This window comes from Pristiophorus japonicus, chromosome 6 (genome assembly GCF_044704955.1).
Source record: "Pristiophorus japonicus isolate sPriJap1 chromosome 6, sPriJap1.hap1, whole genome shotgun sequence".
Classification (NCBI taxonomy): domain Eukaryota; kingdom Metazoa; phylum Chordata; class Chondrichthyes; family Pristiophoridae; genus Pristiophorus; species Pristiophorus japonicus.
This window is the reverse complement of record NC_091982.1, coordinates 181,671,613-181,694,563: the sequence shown is the minus strand read 5'-3', so window position 1 is coordinate 181,694,563 and position 22,951 is coordinate 181,671,613.

Below are 22,951 nucleotides of genomic sequence, written 5' to 3'. Positions count from 1 at the left end.
GTACACCCATGGAGTTGATGCATTTTCACCAGGAATCAAGACAAGCAACCAGACCTGAGTCATTTATCTTTCTGGGCTTTCTCTGATAGACTCAAGCAAACAAAATCTGCACACTTTGGTAGGTAATATGACAATGGCCTGTGACCATTATATTTCTCATCCTATGTTCCAGTGTGACTATCTTCACGTATGGCAATGATTGAAATTACATATTAGTCTGACAAATGCTGCAGCCATTAACATTTAATCATTATTCATCAAAACAAACCCATTATTGACTATGAACAACTCTACCTGGTGTTCAGATAGAATATCTGCAGTTCACCATTTTGTTCTTAGTGAAGAAACAGCCTCAATTTGATACCCTAGCTAATAAAACAATACAACACCAAAGACAACAAATATTATTGATGCTATAAGAAGCTCCATTGGGTGCAATAAAGCTCAGCATCATCTTTCCCATTCTTGTATCATGATTAGTTCAAAAGCAGCCAGTAAAAATATCCTTAAGGTTCAATAAGTTGCAAAGGGTACCTTATGCAGATAGGGTTAGATGAAATAGGATGGGAGGAGGCTTGTATGGAGCGTAAACACTGGCACAAACCAGTTGGGCTGAATGGCCTGTTTCTGTGCTGTAAATTTCATGTAAAAGCTGTGCCCCAATTAAAATAAAGATGATGTTATAATTCTCTCAGCATCCATTATTGGTGTTCATGGAAGACTGCAGTTTCTATATGTTCCTTATTATCATGCACTGAATGGGAATAATGTGCCTCAAGGTTAACAATATACTCTTGTGCTAATTGACTGAAAGTGTTAAGGAATGCCCACCTGATCTCTTTGCAAGGCAGAACGATAGCAGACTACCAGGTCACTTAATTCAGGCTAAAACTACAAATCATCAGTATTTGCTTGTTTCTTCACATTCGGTGCAATGAATTATTACATTTCATAAATGCTGCCATGAATAATAACTAACAAAAGACACAAATGATGCAACATTTCTTTTGAACACTTTATTTCATCTTAGATCCAATACAAATATGCAGAAACATGAACAAGTTTCCATAGTTAAGTTATTCTACAGGCTGAGTTTATTGTCTTATTCCTTGTGTCGATGACCACAAAACTAATTTTTAAGCAAATCAGTAACTTCTTTCTGACTAATAAAAATGTGCATGATTCCTTTTTTGGAAAACTCAGCATAGAATGGGGATTGAAACGGGAATGTTATGGTCTGAATGGGTTTATTACACACTGCCTTTACCAGCGGAGGTAGTTGGATGGAAACAACACCAATATTTTTCTGAAAGGGAGAACTCTGAATCTTCCATGTCCCATTGCTTAAATATGTCATATATATATAAGGTAAATTGATAGATCTTTCAAAAGCAAGTCGTCTTTTCCTGGTTAAAATTGTAACAGGTACCAATTCACTTGGATAAGTGCTTTTCGTTTGACAATCTACAAGCCAATTTTATTAAAAGTAATATTCATTTTGTCAATATTGTGTATATCAAAATGAGGTACAACAGAGCTATGAAAGTGAGTATCTTTTCTCTTTGCATGTGGCGATGATATTAAACAGCTGCATATCAGGCATTGCATGGATTAAATGCAGTTTTATGTTCCTTCTGCATTGGTACAAATATAACCACTGAAGGCCACATCAGAAAGAGTGATCAGTATATGGAGTAGTGCAAGTAGAAATACTGGAATCGTTTAAAAAAATTAGATGCTGCAATGAGGAAAATGTAGGGTCTATCCGGATGAATGAAGTAAGATGTTTGGTCTTTCTAATCCATATTTAGCTTATCAACATCAGATGACTTGCAAATGGCTCCAGGAAGGTAAAATGTGAAACACAGTAGATAACTGTGAAGACTATACTACCGCTTCTCCCAATATACTATTGTATGGAAGAGAGCCAGAGAGACTAAAGCCAGGACATTTGGAAAAGTAAAATTTGGTCAGGCAGAGTCAGCATGGATTTATGAAGGGCAAGTCAAGTTTGACAAATATGTTGGAATTCTTTGAGGATGTAATGAACAGGGTGGATAAAGGGGAACCAGTGCATGTGGTGTATTTGGACTTCCAAAAGGCGTTTGACAAGCTGCCACATAAAAGGTTACTGCATAAGATAAAAGTTCACAGGGTTGGGGGTAATATATTAGCATGGATAGAGATTGGCTAACTAACAAAAAACAGAGGGTCGGGATAAATGGATCATTCTCTGGTTGGCAACCAGTAACTAGTGGGGTGCCTTTACAATCTATATTAGCGACTTGGAAGAAGGGTGTAACGTAGCCAAGTTTGCTGACGACACATAGATGCGAGGAAAAGCAATGTGTGAGGAGGACACAAAAAATCTGCAAAAGGACATAGACAGGCTAAGTGAGTGGGCAAGAATTTGGCAGATGGAGTATAACGTTGGAAAGTGTGAGGTCATGCATTTGGCAGAAAAAATCAAAGAGCAAGTTATTATTTAAATGGAGAAAAATTGCAAAGTGCTGCAGTACAGCGGGAGCTGGGGGGTACTTGTGCATGAAACACAAAAGGATAGTATGCAGGTACAGCAAGTGATCAGGAAGGCCAATGGTATCTTGGCCTTTATTGCAAAGGGGATGGAGTATAAAAGCAGGGAAGTCTTGCTACGCTGTACAGGGTATTGGTGAGGCCGCACCTGGAGTACTGCGTGCAGTTTTGGTTTCCATATTTACGAAAGGATATACTTGCTTTGGAGGCAGTTCAGAGAAGGTTCACTAGGTTGATTCCGGAGATGGAGGGTTTGACTTATGAAGAAAGGTTGAGTAGATTGGGCCTCTACTTATTGGAATTCAGAAGAATGAGAGGTGATCTTATCGAAACATAAGGTTATGAGAGGGCTTGACAAGGTGGATGCAGAGAGGATGTTTCTACATAGGGGAAACTAGAACTAGGGGGCATAATCTTCGAATAAGGGGACCGCCCATTTAAAACTGAGATGAGGAGGAGTTTCTTCTCTCAGAGAGTTGTAAATCTGTGGCTTTCGCTGCCTCAGAGAGCTGTGGAAGCTGGGACATTGAATAAATTTAAGACAGTAATAGACAAAAGGGATAAGGGTTATGGGGAGTGGGAAGGGAAGTGAAGCTGAGTCCATGATCAGATCAGCCATGATCTTATTGAATGGCAGAGTAGGCTCGAGGGGCCATACGACCTACTCCTGCTCCTATTTCTTATATTCTTATGCTTTGTCTATCTGTATTTTTGTTGAGAAGTGATTGTCAAAAATGTAAGCATAATATTAATAATTTAGGTTTATGTCTGGGGTATTTATTTGTGATAAATAATTTAGATTTCTTCTCGAGTCATGAACAATGTCAGCTGTGGCTTGGTCACCACCAGGAATTGGCTAAGCTAATTTATCTCTTGGCTCACCCCAAATATATCAAAGACTGAACAGGATGCAGTTTGATATGCAACTAATAACTAGTTTTTTTATACTAATTCTATGTAGTGTAGGACAAGATGATTGTCAACTTAATTATCACAACCAGAATAATTAATCAGTTTTGAAATTATAGCAGCAACAGTATTCAGCTTAACATAGCATTTAGCAGTCTAGAATTACAGAATCACAACCGTAGCTGGGTTTAATTTTGCATAACATATCGGTAATATTGAACACGTGCTTGACAAAGTTATTTCTTTTCAGTTTATATAGTGAAGCAACAAGTGTCAATTATGTTCTTCTGTTTAGTTAAATATCTTGGATAATGCTAATTATAAAAACAATAAACTTAATTGATAAGGTTCAACTGCTTTATCAAAATAATTCAGATTTTTTTCGATGCACAATTACTCAGTAATCTGTTTTCTTCTTTTTGATTCTTCAGCAGTCTTTCAACTTTTGAATAACACTAGGCACATACTTGTATTGTTATATGATACTTATTCTGCTTCACCTAAATTATGTTATTCAATTAACTGTTGAAATACAGAATTCAATATAACATTTAAACTACCACAATGGGATTAGACTATCCTCCAAACTATACTTGAACACACCCTAATAAAATTATTTACTTCTTACTCATTTAAACTATTGAACTTCTGAAATCTAGGGCAAAACCTTCTCCTTTTAATTTATGATCTTATTAATATTAAAAGTTTGTGAGTTAATCTGAATTCACTTAGTTTAAAGTTTCCATTCACTTCTGCAATAAATTGAAAATTAATGCTTCACGTTATTGTTTATCAATTTGGCTCCAAGACAGGATTAGCTCCCTCTGTTGAATGCATATGCAATTCCAATAGATCCCGAAAGACTTTAATGTTGTAGTAAATTCTGAAAAGAACAAATGTGCTGATCATGCCCACTCCACAAAATATATGAGCATTTCATTTTAAAATTGTCTTCAAAGAATATGCTATTATTCAAATTAAATGAAACAAAATTTAAAAATGAAAAGATTTGTGTTTATATCCAGGGAAGAACATGGTATGCTCACCACTCATGGATTCCAAGCACCATCATTGAGATGGCATGTAGACTCCAGTTATAAAAAGAACCTCTATATTCACAATAATTGCATTTCAATTGTCAAAAGCATCATTGTGAATTTCAATTCTCGAATGAAGATGGTTTTAGTGAGAGTGCTTCAGCTCAGCACTCACTGAAACAGCAGTGTTATTGAAAGAAAGACTTGGCATTCATATAGCGCCTTTCATGACCTCAGGCGTCCTAAAGCCCTTTACAGCCAATGAAGTACTTCTGAAGTAACTTTTATAATGTAAGAAACGTGACAGCTAATTTACACACAACAAGCTCCCACAAACAGTAATGTGATAATGACCAGATAATGGGCACAAAATTTGGCTCCATTAAGTTTCCAAAAAGGCGCACGGTGTGGGCCGTGCTGGATGCCATCTTGTACAGGGCGTTAGCGTGGGAGCAGGGAGCATGCACCGGAAGTATATAGAGTAGCCAGATCGTGACTTCAATCAGCGTGTAACGCTGATTTGCTGCCAGCGCTGCCATATTGGAGTCCAACGCGCCAGCTAACTGCCTCTCTTAAGCCCACACAGCTGAACATGAGTTCAGCAGCAGAAAGGATTCCCCACAAGAGTTATTTAAAGGGATCACCACCTATTTACAGGTTAGTAAAACAGCAAGAGAGCATAGGAAAGAATAAAGTAAGGGGGGACATTGAAGGCAAGGGAATAGAGTTATAGAACAGGAGACTAAAAAGATGGTTAAACATAACGTGAGAGGAAATCCTATTAAAAATGAACTAAACTGTCTGTACAGCAATGCACACAGTGTCCATAATAAACTAGGGGAGCTGGAGGCAATCATACATTTGGGGGAACCAGATATAGTAAGGATTACTGAGACATGGTTACAGAAAAATCAGGACTGGGAAGTAAACATTGCAGGGTATAACATATTAAGAAAATATAGAGAGGGAAAAAGGGGAGGCAGAGTAGCTATACTTATTAGGGATAACATAATGTTAGTAGAAAAAAGGGACGCAACTATCAGCAAGACAAAAAATATAATCCATATGGATAGAGACAAAAGAAAATAAATGGTCCGAAATTCATCAGCTCACCGCCCACTGCCGCCGACTGCCACCCACTCCCGCTGACATTCCTCCTGAAGATCCGCCCACTGCCACTTTCAGGGTGGCCTGGAGAGCCACCGGGGACCACCAGCTAATGTCAGCGGACAGCCGAGAGGCGCAACCGACCTCCCGCCCACCGAACTGCCAGATTCCTGTGGGCGGGAGTCGGCGGCAGAACGGGGGGTAGACCCCTGGCTGCAGGCTGGTCTGTCCCCGACGGTAAGTCTGAAGAACCTAAAAAAAAAGGTAAGTGAACAAGTTAAAAAAAAATGTCAACAGCGACTTACCTGCATGGGGTCCCCTGAAGATCTTTGGATAGTTTTTGTATTTTTTATTGGTGATTTTTTTTTCAGGTCTTTGACCCTCCATGGGCCCGACTCCATCCTCGGCGGCACTTGGGCGGCAAGCGCCTTTGCCGGCGAGAATGAGACCTCCTACTCGCTGCCGCCAGATTGGCAGTGTACATTGTTCATTTACTGCCCGCTGACCTTTGAGGGACCTCGGCCATGAATATCCCACCCAAAGTACCGTCCAGTACCTCGGCGGCCATCGGCGGCACTTTGGCAGGCGGAGGCCTTGATGAAATGAAAAATATATTACACAAAAGGAAAAAACAAGCTAGTGATGGGGAACATGGAGATGGCAGAAACTCTGAACAAATATTTTGTATCAGTCTTTACGGTAGAGGACACTAAAAATATCCCAACAATGGATAGTCAAGGAGCTATAGGGGGGGCGGGGCGGGGGGGGGGGAAGAACTTAACACAATCATAATCACTAAGGAGGTGGTTCTCAGTAAGATAATGGGACTAAAGGCGGGTAAATCCCTTGGACCTGATAGCTTGCATCCTCGGGTCTCAAGAGAAGTAGTGGCAGGGATAGTGGATGCATTGGTTGTAATTTACCAAAATCCCCTGGATTCTGGGAAGGTCCCTGCAGATTGGAAAACTGCAAACGTAATGCCTCTATTTAAAAAAGGAAGCAGACACAAAGCAGAAAACTATAGACCAGTTAGCCTAACATCTGTGGTTGAGAAAATGTTGGAGACCATTGTTAAAGAAGCAGTAGCAGGACATTTGGAAAAACATAATTGAGTCAGGCAGAGTCAGAATGGAATTATGAAGGGGAAGTCATGCTGGACAAATTTGCTGTAATTCTTTGAGAATGTAACAAACAGAGTGGATAAAGGGGAACCAGTGGATATAGTGTATTTGGACTTCTAGAAGCCATTTGACAAGGTGTCACATAGAAGGTTTCTGCACAAGATAAAAGTTCGCGGGGTTGGGGGTAATATATTAGCATGGATAGAGGATTGGCTAACTAAGGGAAAATAGAGAGTCGGGATAAATGGTTTATTCTCGGGTTGGCAATCACTAACTAGTGGGGTGCCGCAAGAATCAGTGCTGGGACCCCAACTATTTACAATCTATATTAACAACTTGGATGAAGGGACTGAGTGTAAAGTAGCCAAGTTTGCTGATGATACAAAGATGGGAGGAAAAGCAATGTGTGAGGAGGACACAAAAAACCTGCAAAAGGACATAGACAGGCGAAGTGAGTGGGTAAAAATTTGGCACATGGAGTATAATGTTGGAAAGTGTGAGGTTATGCACTTTGGCAGAAAAAAAATCGAAGAGTAACTTATTATTTAAATGGAGAAAAATTGCTAAGTGCTGCAGTACAGCAGGACCTGGGGGTCCTGGTGCATGAAACATAAAAGGATAGTATGCAGGTATAGCAGGTGATCAGGAAGGCCAATGGAATCTTGGCCTTTATTGCAAAGGGGAGTGAGTATAAAAGCAGGGAAGTCTTGTTACAGCTGTACAGGGTATTGTTGAGGTCACACCTGGAATACTGCGTGCAGTTTTGGTCTCCATATTTACGAAAGGATATACTTGCTTTGGAGGCAGTTCAAAGTAGGTTCACTAGATTGATTCCGGAGATAGGGGGTTGACTTATGAGGAAAGGTTGAGTAGGTTGGACCTCTACTCATTGGAATTCAGGAGAATAAGAGGTGATCTTATTGAAACAAATAAGATTATGCGGGGGCTTGACAAGATGGATGCAGAGAGGATGTTTCCACATAGGGGAAACTAGAACTAGGGAGCATAATCTTAGAATAAGGGGACTGCCCATTTAAAGCTGAGATGACGAGGAATTTCTTCTCTCAGAGGATTGTAAATCTGTGGAATTTGCTGTCTCAGAGAGCTGTGGAAGCTGGGACATTGAATAAATTTAAGACAGAAATAGACTTTTTCTTATACGATAAGGGGATAAGATGTTATGGGGACCGGGCAGGGAAGTGGAGCTGAATCCATGATCAGATCAGCCATGATCTTATTGAATGGCGGAGTAGGTTCGAGGGGCCATACGGCCGACTCCTGTTCTTATTTCTTATGTTCTAATGCTTTGTCTATCTGTATTTTTGTTGAGAAGTGATTGTCAAAAATGTAAGCATAATATTAATATTTAGGTTTATGTCTAGGGTATTTATTTGTGATAAATAATTTAGATTTCTTCTCGAGTCATGAACAAAGTCAGCTACAGCTTGGTCACCACCAGGAATTGGCTAAGCTAATTTATCTCTTGGCTCACCCCAAATATATCAAAGACTGAACAGGATGCAGTTTGATATGCAACTAATAAATAGTTTTTTTTATACTAATTCTATGTAGTGTAGGACAAGATAATAATCCCAACCAAAATAATTAATCAGCTTTGAAATTATAGCAGCAACAGTATTCAGCTTAACATAGCATTTAGCAGTCTAGAATTACAGAATCATAACCGTAGCTGGGTTTAATTTTGCATAACATATCGGTAATATTGAACACGTGCTTGACAAAGTTATTCCTTTTCAGTTTATATAATGAAGCAACAAGTGTCAATTATGCTCTTCTGTTTAGTTAAATATCTTGGATAATGCTAATTATAAAAACAGTAAACTTAATTGATAAGGTTCAACTGCTTTATCAAAATAATTCAGATTTTTTTCGATGCACAATCACGCAGTAATCTGTTTTCTTCTTTTTGATTCTTCAGCAGTCTTTCAACTTTTGAATAACACAAGGCACATACTTGTATTGTTATATGATACTTATTCTGCTTCACCTAAATTATGTTATTCAATTAACTGCTGAAATACAGAATTCAATATAACATTTAAACTACCACAATGGGATTAGACTATCCTCCAAACTATAGAACACACCCTAATAAAATTATTTACTTCTTACTCATTTAAACTATTGAACTTCTGAAATCTAGGGCAAAACCTTCTCCTTTTAGTTTATGATCTTATTAATATTAAAAGTTTGTGAGTTAATCTGAATTCACTTAGTTTAAAGTTTCCATTCACTTCTGCAATAAATTGAAAATTAATGCTTCACGTTATTGTTTATCAATTTGGCTCCAAGACAGGATTAGCTCCCTCTGTTGAATGCATATGCAATTCCAATAGATCCCGAAAGACTTTAATGTTGTAGTAAATTCTGAAAAGAACAAATGTGCTGATCATGCCCACTCCACAAAATATATGAGCATTTCATTTTAAAATTGTCTTCAAAGAATATGCTATTATTCAAATTAAATGAAACAAAATTTAAAAATGAAAAGATTTGTGTTTATATCCAGGGAAGAACATGGTATGCTCACCACTCATGGATTCCAAGCATCATCATTGAGATGGCATGTAAACTCCAGTTATAAAAAGAACCTCTATATTCACAATAATTGCATTTCAATTGTCAAAAGCATCATTGTGAATTTCAATTCTCGAATGAAGATGGTTTTAGTGAGAGTTCTTCAGCTCAGCATTCACTGAAACAGCAGTGTTATTGAAAGAAAGACTTGGCATTCATATAGCGCCTTTCATGACCTCAGGCGTCCTAAAGCCCTTTACAGCCAATGAAGTACTTCTGAAGTGTAGTCACTTTTGTAATGTAGGAAATGTGACAGCTAATTTACACACAACAAGTTCCCTAAAACAGTAATGTGATAATGGCCACAAAATTTGGCTTTGTTATGTTTCCAAAAAGGCGCCAATGCATACAAGCACATTTCTGGTGTATGCCGTGCTGGACGCCATTTTGTACAGGGCGTTAGCGTGGGGGCAGGGAGCATGCACCGGAAGTATACAGAGTAGCCAGATCGTGACTTCAATCAGCGTGTAACGCTGATTTGCTGCCAGCGCTGCCATATTGGAGTCCAACGCGCCAGCTAACTGCCTCTCTTAAGCCCACACAGCTGAACATGAGTTCAGCAGCAGAAAGGATTCCCCACAAGAGTTATTTAAAGGGATCACCACCTATTTACAGGTTAGTAAAACAGCAAGAGAGCATAGGAAAGAATAAAGTAAGGGGGGACATTGAAGGCAAGGGAATAAATAGAGTTATAGAACAGGAGACTAAAAAGATGGTTAAACATAACGTGAGAGGAAATCCTATTAAAAATGAACTAAACTGTCTGTACAGCAATGCACACAGTGTCCATAATAAACTAGGGGAGCTGGAGGCAATCATACATTTGGAGGAACCAGATATAGTAAGGATTACTGAGACATGGTTACAGAAAAATCAGGACTGGGAAGTAAACATTGCAGGGTATAACATATTAAGAAAATATAGAGAGGGAAAAATGGGAGGTGGAGTAGATGTACTTATTAGGATAACATAATGTTAGTAGAAAAAAGGGACGCAACTATCAGCAAGACAAAAAATATAATCCATATGGATAGAGACAAAAGAAAATAAATGGTCCGAAATTCATTAGCTCACCGCCCACTGCCGCTGACTGCCGCCCACTCCCGCTGACATTCCTTCTGAAGATCTGCCCACTGCCACTTTCAGGGTGGCCTGGAGAGGGTGGGAGGGGAGAGCCACCGGGGACCACCCGCTAATGTCAGCGGACAGCCGAGAGGCGCAACTGACCTCCCACCCACCGAACTGCCAGATTCCTGTGGGCGGGAGTCGGTGGCAGAACGGGGGGTAGACCCCTGGCTGCAGGCTGGTCTGTCCCTGACGGTAAGTCTGAAGAACCTGAAAAAAAGGTAAGTGAACCGGTTAAAAAAAATGTCAACAGCGACTTACCTGCATGGGATCCCCTGAAGATCTTCGGATAGTTTTTGTATTTTTTATTGGTGATTTTTTTTTCAGGTCTTCGACCCTCCGTGGGCCCGACTCCATCGTTGGCGGCACTTGGGCAGCAAGCGCCTCTGCCGCCAAGAATGAGAGCTCCCGCCTGCTGCCGCCCAGATTGGCAGCGTACGTTGTTCATTTGCCGCCCACCGACCTTCGAGGGACCTCGGCCATGAATATCCCGCCCAAAGTACTGTCCTGTACCTTGGCGGCCATCGGCGGCACTTTGGGTGGCACTTGGGCAGGCAGAAGGCCTTGATGAAAATCGGCCCCAAAGGATCCAATTAATAGGCGTAGTCTACAGACCACTGAATAGTAGAAGGCAGGTGGAGGAAGATATATACAGACAAATTAGGGAAATGAGTAAAAAGCATAGAATAATAATCGTGGGGGATTTGAACTACCCTGATATTAATTGGACAGAAAAGGTAGCTAAAGGGCATAAAGGAATGGAATTCCTGCAATGTATATAGGACTCCTTTCTAACTCAATATGTAAAAAGCCCAACAAGGGAGGATTCGCTATTGGATCTAGTAATGGGGAATGAACCAGAACAGATGTGAGAAGTAAAAGTAAGGGAACATCTAGTCAATAGGGACCATAAAATAATATGCTTTAAGAAGATAATAGAGAAGGACATAAGTATGATGAAAACCAGATTAATAGATTGGAAAAAAGCTGATTTTGAAAGGCTGAGAATAGAAATTGGGAAGTTAAAATGAGCAACAATATTTGCAAACAACGATGTAGAACAACAATGGGAAACATTTAAAATGGTGTTCAATAGAGTGCAGGAAAAATATATTACGCAAAAGGAAAAAACAAACTAGTGATGGGAACATGGAGTTGGCAGAAACTCCGAACAAATATTTTGTATCAGTCTTTACGGTAGAGGACACTAAAAATATCCCAACAGTGGATAGTCAAGGGGCTATGGGGGGGGGAGGGGAGGAACTTAACACAATCATAATCACTAAGTGGTGCTCAGTAAGATAATGGGACTAAAGGCGGATAAATCCCCTGGACCTGATGGCTTGCATTCTAGGGTCTTAAGAGAAGTAGCGGCAGGGATAATGGATGCATTGGTTGTAATTTACCAAAATTCCCTGGATTCTGGGGAGGTCCCAGCAGATTGGAAAACTGCAAACATAATGCTCCAATTTAAAAAAGGAAGCAGACACAAAGCAGGGAACTATTTAGACCAGTTAGCCTAACGTCAGTGTTTGGGAAAATGTTGGAGTCCATTATTAAGGAAGCAGTAGCAGGACATTTGGAAAAACATAATTCAGTCAGGCAGAGTCAGCATGGAATTATAAAGGGGAAGTCATGCTTGACAAATTTGCTGGAATTCTTTGAGGATGTAACAAACAGGGTGGATAAAGGGGAACCAGTGGATGTGATGTATTTGGACTTCCAGAAGGCATTTGACAAGGTCTCACATAAAAGGTTTCTGCACAAGATAAAAGTTCATGGGGTTGGGGTAATATATTAGCATGGATAGAGGATTGGCTAACTAACAGAAAATAGAAAGTTGGGATAAATATCTCCAAGTCTCCAAGTTTGCAGATGACACTAAGCTGGGTGGCAGTGCGAGCTGTGAGGAGGATGCTAAGAGGCTGCAGGGTGACTTGGACAGGTGAGGTGAGATGGCAGATGCAGTATAATGTAGATAAATGTGAGGTTATCCACTTTGGTGACAAAAACAGGAAGGCAGACTATTATCTGAATGGTGACAGATTAGGAAAAGGGTAGGTGCAACGAGACCTGGAAGTCATGGTACATCAGTCATTGAAAGTTGGCATGCAGGTACAGCAGGCGGTGAAGAAGGCAAATGGCATGTTGGCCTTCATAGCGAGGGGATTTTAGTATAGGAGCAGGGAGGTCTTACTGCAGTTGTACAGGGCCTTGGTGAGGCCACACCTTGAATATTGTATACAGTTTTGGTCTCCTAATCTGAGGAAGGACATTCTTGCTATTGTGGGAGTGCAGCGAAGGTTCACCAGACTGATTCTTGGGATGGCAGGACTGACATATGAGGAAAGACTGGATCGACTAGGCTTATATTCACTGGAATTTTGAAGAATGAGAGGGGATCTCATTGCAACATATAAAATTCTGACGGGATTGGACAGGTTAGATGCAGGAAGAATGTTCCCGATGTTGGGGAAGTCCAGAACCAGGAATCTCAGTCTAAGGATAAGGGGTAAGCCATTTAGGACGGAGATGCGGAGAAACTTCTTCACTCAGAGAATTGTGAACCTGTGGAATTCTCTACCACAGAAAGTTGTTGAGGCCAGTTCGTTAGCTATATTCAAAAGGGAGTTAGATGTGGTCCTTCCGACTAAAGGGATCAATGGGTATGGAGAGAAAGCAGGAATGGGGTACTGAGGTTGCATAATCAGCCATGATCATATTGAATGGTGGTACAGGCTCAAAGGGCTGAATGACCTGCTCCTGCACCTATTTTTTATGTTTCTATGTTTCTATGTTTCTATGTTTCATTCTCGGGTTGGCAATCAATAACTAGTGGGGTGCCACAGGGATCAGTGCTGGGACCCCAACTATTTACAATCTATATTAACAACTTGGCTGAAGGGACCGAGTGTAAAGTAGCCAAGTTTGCTGATGATACAAAGATGGGAGGAAAAGTAATGTGTGAGGAGGACACAAGAAACCTGCAAAAGGACATAGACAGGCTAAGTGAATGGGCAAAAATTTGGCAGATGGCGTATAGTGTTGGAAAGTGTGAGGTTATGCACTTTGGCAGAAAAAAAATCGAAGAGCAAGTTATTATTTAAATGGAGAAAAATTGCTAAGTGCTGCTGTACAGCAGATCCTGGGCGTCCTGGTGCATGAAACACAAAAGGATACTATGCAGGTACAGCAAGTGATCAGGAAGGCCAATGGAATCTTGGCCTTTATTGCAAAGGGGATGGAGTATAAAAGCAGGGAAGTCTTGCTACAGCTGTACAGGGTATTGGTGAGGCTGCACCTGGAGTACTGCGTGCAATTTTGGTTTCCATATTTACGAAAGGATATACTTGCTTTGGAGGCAGTTCAGAGAAGGTTCACTAGGTTGATTCTGGAGATGGGGGGGTTGACTTATGAGGAAAGGTTGAGTAGGTTGGGTGTCTAGTCATTGGAATTCAGAAGAATGAGAGGTGATCTTATCGAAACATATAAGATTATGAGGGGGCTTGAGAAGGTGGATGCAGAGAGGATGTTTCTACTGATGGGGGAAACTAGAACTAAGGGGCATAATCTTAGAAGAAGGGGACCGCCCATTTAAAACTGAGATAAGGAGGAATTTCTTCTCTCAGAGGGTTGTAAATCTGTGGAATTCGCTGCCTCAGAGAGCTGTGGAAGCTGGGTCATTGAATAAATTTAAGACAGAGATAGACAGTTTCTTAACCGATAAGGGAATAAGGGATTATGGGGAGCGGGCAGGGAAGTGGAACGGAGTCCATGATCGGGTCAGCCATGATCGTATTGAATGGTGGAGCAGGTTTGGGGGGCCGTATGGCTTACTCCAGCTTCTATTTATTATGTTCTTATGTTTCGTAAACACTAATGAAACTCAATGGATGAATAAAGACATAAGGGAACAATTGAGAGCAAGGAAAGAGGCATACATTAAGTACATAGACAACAGGGGAGTGCATGATAGGGGGAACATGAAGGGATTAGGAGAGAAGTAAAAAAAAACAATTAGGAAAGCAAAGATGAACTATGAAATTTAATTTATCAAGGAATATAAAACAAAATAGTAAAATATTTTACAGGCCCATCAATAAAAAAAGGAAGGTTGGGATAAGAATAGGACCATGAAGCGATAATACCACAGGTAACGATAGAGGGATGGCAGAAATATTAAATCATTATTTTGCTTCAGTATTTACTAGGGAGATAGAACAGGTGGACATGACATTGGATGATGAGATGAGTAATGAGATGAGATAAGTGCATTTATAATAAAGAAAGGGGATATATTAAATAAATGAATCAAACTCAAAGAGGATAAAACCCCTTTTCTGGATGGATTGCATCCACGCATTGTAAAAGAATCTAGGGAGGAGATAGCAAAGGCATTACTACACATATCTAGTATTTTTTTAGAAAAAGGTGTAGTGCCAGATGACTAGCGGATAGCTAGCATAATACCTATGTTTAAGAAGGGGGCTAGAACATGTCCAGGGAATTATAGACCAGTCAACTTAACATTGGTGGTAGGAAAAATAATGGAATCCCTACTAAAGGAGAAAATAGAAGAATACGAAAAGTATAATAAGGAATAGTCAGCATGGATTTCAAAAGGGAAAATCTTGCTTGACCAACCTTATTTGAACTTTTTGAAGAAGTACCAGAGGGAGTAGACCATGGTAATGCAGTAGATGTAATTTATCTAGATTTTCAAAATGCCTTCGATAAGATACCCCATAATAGACTAATGAATAAGGTGAGAGAATGCAGAGCCAGGAGGACAAGTAGCAGAATGAATTGCAAGCTGGCTTCAAGACAGAAAGCAGAGAGTGGGAGTAAAGGGTAGTTATTCACCATGGCAGAAGGCAGGTATTGGTGTTCTGCAAGGATCAGTGCTGGGACCACTGCTGTTCACAATTTACATTAACGATTTAGACTTTGGAATCAGAAACACAATTTCTAAATTTGCGGATGATACCAAATTGGAGGGGGGTGGGGGTGGGGGGGGGGGGGATACTCAATACTGAGGAGGACTGCAATAAATTTCCATCGTTATTCGAGTCAGGCATCGGCAACTTCATAGGCGCCAAAGTGCAGATCCATCTAGTCCCCGATGCTTGACCTGTTCATCACAAGGCCCAAGCGGTTCCATACATGATGCGAGAGAAAGTCGAGATCGAGCTGGACAGACTTCAACGAGAGGGGATCATATTGCCAGTCGAGTTCAACAAGTGGGCCAGTCCAATTGTTCTGGTGTTGAAGAGCGACGGGACAGTCAGAATCTGCGGGGACTACAAGTAACGATCAACCGAGTCTCGTTACAGGACCAGTACCCACTATCCAAAGTGGATGACCTGTTTGCAACGCTAACAGGGGGGAAGTCATTCACCAGGTTGGATCTAACCTCTGCTTACATGACACAGGAGCTGGCTGAACCTTTGAAAAATTTGACATGCATCAACACGCACAGAGGACTGTTCATATACCACAGATGCCCCTTTGGGATTCGCTCGGCAGCGGCCATCTTCAAGAGGAACATGGAGAGTCTGCTGAAATCGGTTCCGCGACCGTGGTATTCCAAGACGACATCTTGATCACTGGCCTCAACACCACCGAACACTTGCACAACCTGGAAGAGGTTCTCAAGCGACTGGTGTGTTTTCCTGGCACCAGAGGTCGAATTTCTGGGGAGAAAGATTGCAGCGGACAGGATCAGACCCACGGACTCCAAGACGGATGCCATCAGGAATGCACCCAGACCACAGAATGTGACGGAGCTGTGTTCATTCCTGGAACTCCTCAACTATTTTGGTAACTTTCTACTGGGGTTGAGCACTTTACTGGAACCATTGCATTTATTGTTACGCAAAGGTGACGACTGGGTTTGGGGTGAAGCTCAAGAGACAGCTTTTAACAAGGCCAGAAACCTGCTATGTTCTAACAAGTTACTTGTATTGTATGACCTGTGTAAACGTTTAGTACTAGCCTGTGGTGCATCTTCGTACGGTGTCGGTTGTGTGTTAAAGCAAGCCAATTGGTCAGGCAAACTGCAACCGGTTGCTTATCTAAGGCTGAAAGTTCCTACAGTATGGTTGAAAAAGAAGCATTAGCATGCGTATACGGGGTAAAGAAAATGCACCAATACCTATTTGGGCTTCGGTTCGAGCTCGAAACCGACCACAAACCACTCATTTCGTTGTTCCCTGAAAACAAAGGTAGTAACACCAATGCTTCGTCCCGCATCCAAAGATGGGCACTAACGTTATCTGCGTATGATTATGTAATCCGCCCCAGACCAGGCACTGAGAACTGGCGGATGCCCTCAGTCGGCTACCATTGCCCACCACCGGCGTGGAAATGGCGCATCCTACAGACCAGGTCCTGATCTGGCGAGAATTAAAATTCAGACCAGATATGGTTACTACCTTTATAAAGTAGAACTCAAACTGGTTTGTTGTTTGCCCCTCAGTTGGCCTCCATAAAATGGGACTGCACATGATCTTCATTGGCACCAAGGGAGGCCCCAATGAGTCTGTGATCATGGCCCTCCAAACCATGCTCAAGGGTCCACGTAGACTTCGCTGGCCCCTTTCTAGGAAAGGTGTTCCTAGTGCAGTGGAAGCTTACTCTAAATGGATTGAATGTATAATATCGTCATGTAGGTCCACTACCACCATTGAAAGCCTCCGGGCCATGTTTGCCACCCATGGTTTGCCCGATGTCCTTGTTAGTGACAATGGACCATGCTTCACCAGCTCTGAATTCAATGAGTTCATGACCCGCAATGGCATCAAGCATGTCAGGTCTGCGCCGTTTAAGCCCGCATCCAATGGTCAAGCAGAACGGGTAGTCTAAACTATCAAGCAGAGCTTGAAACACAGAGTTCCCTGCAGACCTGGTTATCTCGGATTCTGCTCAGCTACCATACATGACCCCACTCGCTTACTGGGGTTCCCCCTGCAGAATTGCTAATGAAGATAGCACTCAAAACAAGGCTTTCCTTAGGCCACCCGAATCTCAATGATCATGTAGAAACCTGCCGTCACCAGCATAACATGTACTATGATCGCGCAGCTGTATCAAGCAACATTGAAGTTAATGATCCAGTGTTTGTTCTTAATTATGGTCATGGTCCCAAATAGGTTGCTGGCACTGTGTTAGCCAAGGAGGGGAATAGATTGTTTGTTGTCAAACTTTTGAACGGACAAACGTGCAGAAAGCACTTGGATCAGACCAAACTGCGGTTCACTGACAACCAAGAACAGTTTGAAGAGAACATTACCATCATTGATCCACCCACACACACCCAACCAGCAATCGACCTTGCAGTCAACCACGAAGATGAACCCACCATGCTCGACAGTCCGATCAGACCAGCCACACCGCAATGCAGCAATGATCCGACCGACTCACCCATGCCAGGACTTCAACTCAGGCGATCAACCCGGGAACGCAGAGCCCCGGATCGCCTCAACTTGTAAATAACTTGTACATAAGACTTTGGGGGGGGAATTGATGTTATGTATGTAAACATTACCAATGTGTAAGACTTGCCACCAGGGGGCGCACCTGTGGGAGACCCAACAGTCACTTGCACACCCTGGGCAAGCAGATATAAAAGTCTACCATGCAGCCTCCTCACTCTAGAGTTACAATAAAGAGATCACGGTCACAGCAGTTTGAGCCTAAGATATACAGTCTTGTGGAGTTATTCTAAATGTAACACCTTTGCCTGTCCTAGTGCTCTGACACAGAGCTAAATCAATGGCTACAACATGGCTGGTGGAAGGCTGCTGAATTTCAGTGGGGGGGGGAAACTGCAGATGGCCTTGGAGGACAGCTCTGGGCCTAGAAGGCCCGGCTTTGGACTGCACCATGGGGGGCAGCAGTCTGGGCTGCCTGGCTGACAGGCAAGGGCACTGGCGGAATGGCAGGGGTGAGAGGATAAATGCTGTCATCCGGAGAGAGGACAGCAGGTTCTTGAACACTGGTAAGTGCAGTCACAATGGCAGCAGTCTGAGCTTGCTAGGCAGCAAGCTGAGCTTGCATGACTGAAGTCTGAGGTTCCACTGCCGCACCCAGATGTTGTGTTGCTTCTGCTTGTGCTGCAATGGAAGATGAGACATTGGCCATCAGACACTGCATCCTGGTTAGGTCTGCAAGTGTGCTAATGGAGTTGGCCACCACTTCCATGTAGGAAAGGATGAGCTGCAAGCTCTGCGCCAATCCTTGTGCCAAGTTGCTGCTGGACTCCTCCATGCTCCTCAACATTGCATGCAGGCTTACTGACAGGCCTGCCAATGCACCAAGCATTTAATTGTGCATATCCATCAGCCTTCTTCTGCCCCCTGACCCATCAAAGTGCTCACCTGAGTCCTCTGCAGGAGAGCTCGTGTGTGACCTTGCCTATTCTCTCCTCCATTCCAGTTCCCACACTTCTGCTCTCACTCCTGCCCTTCCTTCCCAGAACCACAATAGAGTTCCCCTTGCCCTCACCTTCCACCCCACCAGCTTTCACATTCAATGGATCATCCTCTGCTATTTCCACTACCTCCTGTGTGATGCCACCACTAAACACATCTCCTCCCTTCCTCTTTCAGCATTCCAAAGGGACCGTTCCCTCCATGACACCCTGGACCACTCTTCAATAACCCCCAATACCCCCTCCCCTTCCCACGGCACCTTCCCTTGCAAGCGCAGGAGATGCAACACCAGTTCTTTAACCTACTCCCTTCCCACCGTCCCCAAACATTCCTTCTAGGGAAAAATGCAATTTACTTGTACTTCTTTCAACTTAGTATACTATATTCGCTGCTCACGATGCAGTCTCTTCTACAGTGGGGAGACCAAATACAGATTGGGTAATCACTTTGTGGAACACCTACGTTTAGTCCGTAAGCATGACCCCAAGCTTCCGATCACCCGTCATTTTAATTCTCTGCCCCACTCCCACTCTCACCTCTCTGTCCTCGGCCTCTTACACTGTTCCAACGAAGCTCAACGCAAGCTCGAGGCATAGCACCTCATATTTCAATTAGGCACTTTACAGCCTTCTGGACACAACATGGAGTTCAGCAATTTCAGATCATAACTGTTATGTATGAATAAAGAGTCTGACTGGATACTGTGAGCTCAAAGTAAAGTGTGACCTAGTCTTTTATTGCAGGTCTCCAGAGTGCCTCTCCAGCCTGTGAGGCCTCCTTAAGTACCTGTGCTCCCAAGGGATTATGGGATCCCTTGGGACTCCAGGGATGAGCCCTCTGGTGGCTATACAAGGTATATACAACACTCCCCCTCCCCGCACAAAGTCAACAGTGTAACTATACAAGGTGAGATGATCTGGGGGCCTTTTTTCCCTGGTTGACCGTCTCAGTGCAGATGCTGGTATTGGTGAACTGTCTGTTGGACCCTTGCTGGGCTGCTGTGCAGCTGGCCTTGCTGGGCTGCATGGTGTGGTGAGTCCTGCTGGGCAGCCGCGGATGATGGGTTCTGCTTCGTGGCCAACTGCAGTGCCGGTTGCCACTGGTGTGTATGTTGGGGGGTCAAAGACGGTAGGGTCCAAAGTGGGTTGCTCAGGATAGTCCGTGAATCTGAGTTTGATTTGGTCCAAGTATTTCCGGTGAATGAGTCCATTTGAAAGTTTGACCCAAAACACCCTGCTCCCCTCTTTGGCCACAACAGTGCCGGGAAGCCACTTGGGATCTTGTCCATAATTCAACACAAATACAGGTTTCAATCTCGCGTGACACATTTGCGCTATCATGTATGTACTTTGTTAAAGCCGCCTGCTCGCTACCTGTTCATGTAGATCAGGGTGAACTAACGAGAGCCTTGTCTTAAGTGCCCTTTTCATGAGCAGTTCAGCAGGTGGAATCGCAGTGAGCGAGTGGGGTCTTGTGCGGTAACTGAGCAGGACTTGGGATAGGCGAGTGTGGGGTGAGCCTTCAGTTACCCTCTTCAAGCCCTGTTTGATAGTTTGCACTGCTCTCTCTGCCTGACCATTGGATACTGGTTTGAACGGGGCAGATGTGACATGTTTGATCCCATTGCGGGTCATGAATTCTTTGAACTTGGCACTGGTAAAACATGGCCCATTGTCGCTCACAAGCACATCGGTTAGTCCGTGCGTGACAAACATGGCCCGCAGGCTTTCAGTGGTGGCAGCGGACGTGCTTGCGACATTATCTCACATTCAATCCATTTGGAGTAGGCATCTACAACCACAAGGAACATTTTACCCAAGAACGGGCCTGCATAGTTGACATGGACTCTAGACCAAGGTTTGGAGGGCCAAGACCATAAACTTAGTGGCACCTCCCTGGGTGCATTGCTTAACTGCGAGCATGTGTTACATCTGTGCATGCAGGACTCTAAGTCCGCATCGATACCGGGCCACCACACGTGGGATCTGGCTATCGCTTTCATCATTACGATGCCTGGATGGGTACTGTGGAGGTCACTGATGAAGGTGTCTCTGCCCTTCTTGGGAACCACTACCCGATTTCCCCACAGAAGGCAGTCTGCCTGTGTAGACATTTCATCTTTGCGCCGCTGGAACGGCTTTATCTCTTCCTGCATTTCCACTGGGACACTGGACTAGCTCCCGTGAAGCACACGGCTTTTAACTAGGGACAGTAAGGGGTTTGGTAGGGGAGACTAGAACTAGGGGGCACAGCCTCAAAATACGGAGGAGCCAATTTAAAACTGAGTTGAGAAAGAATTTCTTCTCCCAGAGGGTTGTGAATCTGTGGAATTCTCTGCCCAAGGAAGCAGTTGAGGCTAGCTCATTGAATGTTTTCAAGTCAAAGATAGATAGATTTTTAAACAATAAGGGAATTAAGGGTTACGGGGAGAGGGCGGGTAAGTGGAGCTGAGTCCACGACCAGATCAGCCATGATCTTATTGAATGGCGGAGCAGGCTCGAGGGGCTAGATGGCCTACTCCTGTTCCTAATTCTTATGTTCTTATGTCCTGGCTCGTCCAGGTTCTAATCTGTCGGGCTGTGACGGGTGATTGCTTACTCTCAAATGCTTCCATAACCATGGCTAAATCTGCGGGCTGCGCCATTTCAACCCCCGTGGTGGACAATGGCAGCCTACTGAGAGCATCGGCACAGTTTTCTGTGCCTGGCCTGTGGCGGATGGCGTGGTTGTATGCGGACAACGTGAGCTCCCATCTCTGGATGCGGGCCGATGCATTCGTATTTATCCCCTTAATTTCAGAAAAGAGGGATATCAGTGGCTTATGGTCAGTTTCCAATTCAAATTTGAGCCCAAACAGATATTGATGCATTTTCTTTACCCCATAGACACACGCTAGCACTTCTTTTTCAATCATGCTGTAGGCTCTCTCAGCCTCAGACAGACTCCTGGATGCATAAGCAACCGGTTGCAATTTCCCAAAATCATTAGCTTGTTGCAATACACACCCGACGCCATACGACAACCATCACATGCTAGTACCAAACGCTTACATGGATCATACAACACAAGCAATTTGTTTGAGCATAATAATTTTCTAGCTTTTACAAAGGCATTTTCTTGGCTTTTGCCCCATACCCATTCGTCTCCTTTACGCAGTAAGGTGTACAGTGGTTCTAACAGTGTGCTGAGACCTGGTAAGAAGTTACCAAAATAGTTCAGGAGTTCTGGAAATGACCGCAGCTCCATCACGTTCTGTGGCCTCGGTGTGTTTTCATTTGCCTCCGTCTTTGAACCACCGTGATTCTTCTCCCCAGGAACTCCACTTCAGGCACCGGGAAAATGCACTTCGAGCGTTTATCCTGAGCCCCGCGCGTTTGTGTAAACTAAGAACCTCTTCCAGGTTCTGCAGATGCTCGCTTGTGTCCCGACCTATAACCAAGATGTCGACCTGGAAGACCACCATGCGCGGGACCGACTTCAGTAAGCTTTCCATGTTACTCTGGAATATCGCCGCCACTGATCAGATTCTAAACGGGCATCTGTTATAAACAAAAAGACCGTTGTGCGTGGTGATGCAGGTGAGGGCCTTCGATGATTCCTCCAGTTCCTGCGACATGTAGGCTGAAGTCAGATCCAGCTTCGTGAACGTCTTTCCTCCCGCCAGCGTAGCAAAAAGGTCGTCGGCTTTTGGTAGTGGGTATTGGTCCTGCAGGGAGAAACGATTGATGGTCACTTTGTAATCACCACAGATTCTGATGGTGCTGTCTCCCTTGAGGACAGGAACGATCGGATTGGCCCACTCGTTGAATTCGATCGGCGAAATGATGCCCTATCTTTGCAGCCGGTCTAGCTCGATCTCTACCCTTTCTCTCATCATGTACGGTACTGCTCTCACCTCATGATGGATGGGCCGCGCCCCCGGAATTAGGTGGATCTGCACTTTTGCTCCTTGGAACTTCCCGATGCCTGGTTTGAACAGCGAAGGGAACTTATTTAAGACCTGGGCGCACGAAGTGTCATCAGCAAACGAGAGCGCTCGGACGTCGTCCCAGTTCCACCGTATCTTTCCCAGCCAGCTCCTGCCGAG